Source organism: Elephas maximus, chromosome 7 (assembly GCF_024166365.1).
Source record: "Elephas maximus indicus isolate mEleMax1 chromosome 7, mEleMax1 primary haplotype, whole genome shotgun sequence".
NCBI classification, from domain to species: Eukaryota; Metazoa; Chordata; class Mammalia; order Proboscidea; family Elephantidae; genus Elephas; species Elephas maximus.
The window spans coordinates 104,362,850-104,364,607 of NC_064825.1; the positions used below are offsets into that span (position 1 = coordinate 104,362,850).

General features: G+C 36.7%; 1 pseudogene; it reads left to right on the forward strand.

Moving 5' to 3' along the window:
- Window positions 1–501: 501 nt before the first annotated feature.
- Window positions 502–1,419, forward strand: LOC126079834 (olfactory receptor 4A47-like; annotated as a pseudogene).
- The last annotated feature ends 339 nt before the right edge of the window (window positions 1,420–1,758 follow it).

Consider the following 1,758-nt stretch of genomic DNA (forward strand, 5'->3'; position numbering starts at 1 on the left):
TTTGTCTATAGACTGTTTATTGTATCTTTAAAAAACCTTTTAAAATTTTTGAAATTGTGAAATATGTCTAGATGGGACTTCAGTTATTAATTAGGGAGGTTCTTCTATCTCTAGAATGTAGAAAATAGTTTATTTTACTTACTTGAAAGTAAATATAAATTGTACTTTAACATTAAATCTTTGCTGGATTTGTATTTTGTTTTTGTTTATAGATACAATTTTATTTTCTTCCAGATGGAAGTTAGTGTGACAGTCCAATATTTAGTAATCTCTCCTTTTCCCACGCATGTTTCTAATTTGTCTCCCCATTAATCTATATGATCACTGAAGTCAGGGACCATGTTTTAATAAATCAGCCTTGTAATCTTATCATCTGGGACAGGGCTGAAACATAGTAAATCATTAAACCTATTTGTTGAGATTTCAAAAAATCACTAGTCATCATTACATTTACAGGCAAATTTGTCCTGAACTCTGAAATAAGAACACACAGAAGAACATATGGACCAAAGGAACAATGTGACTGAATTTGTCCTCTTGGGCCTCACTCAGAATCTCCAGGGTCAGAAAGTATTATTTGTTTTGTTCTTGCTCATCTACATTGTGACAATGGTGGGCAACATCCTCATTGTGGTGACTGTGGTGGTCAGCCCAACACTGGATGCTCCTATGTTCTTCTTTCTTGGCTACTTATCATTTATGGATGCTGTTTATTCTACTACAGTTACCCCAAATATGATTACAGACTTACTCTACGGGAAGAAAACATTTTCTTTCCAGGCTTGCATGACTCAGCTTTTTATAGGACACTTATTTGGTGGTGTGGAGATTTGACTTCTGGTGGTCATGGCTTATGACCGCTACATGGCTATCTGTAAACCCCTGCATTATATGATCATCATGAACCAACGTGCGTGTATTCTCCTGCTGTTGGTGGCCTGTGTTGGAGGTTTCGTGCATGGTGTAGTTCAGCTTCTTTTTGTTTATAACCTTCCCTTCTGTGGCCCCAATGTCACAGACCACTTCATTTGTGACATGTACCCCTTATTAAAACTTGCCTGCGCTGACACCTATGTTATTGGTCTCACTGTGGTTGCCAGTGACAGCGCAACGTGTGTGGTCATTTTTATGCTGTTACTCAACTCCTATGGAGTCATTCTACACCACCTGAAGAATCTTAGTCAGGAAGGGAGGCGCAAAGCTTTATCCACCTGTGGTTCCCACATCACTGTGGTGGCCCTCTTCTTTGTCCCTTGTATTTTAATGTATGTGAGACCTCCTTTCACCTTACCAACTGGTAAATTTTTGACTGTATTTTGCACTGCCATCACTCCTATGTTGAACCCCTTAATTTATACTCTGAGAAATGCAGAGATGAAAAATGCCATGAAGAAGCTCTGGACCAGAAAACACAAATGAGCTGGGGGTTAAATGCATCACTTGCTTTCAATGAAAAACAGCTCCTTCAGAAATGCCCTGTGTAATTATAACTGTGGTAAAATTTTTCCTCCCATTTAGTAACTTATAAATGATTACAAATATTTATTATGTGTGTGCTTCCAATGATTAGTTTTGTTGAAAACATATTTTTAAGATTTTCATTTCTTGGCAAATATACGTCACTTTTGGGGGGTGTAAAATGGTTCTGCTGAGACTATAGACTTATATTCTATGTCATGAGTTATGTTTCAGTTAATACCAGAAAGTTATTTTAGTTGATGGAAGATTTTCTCATATCTCTTTCTTAAATAAATTTAA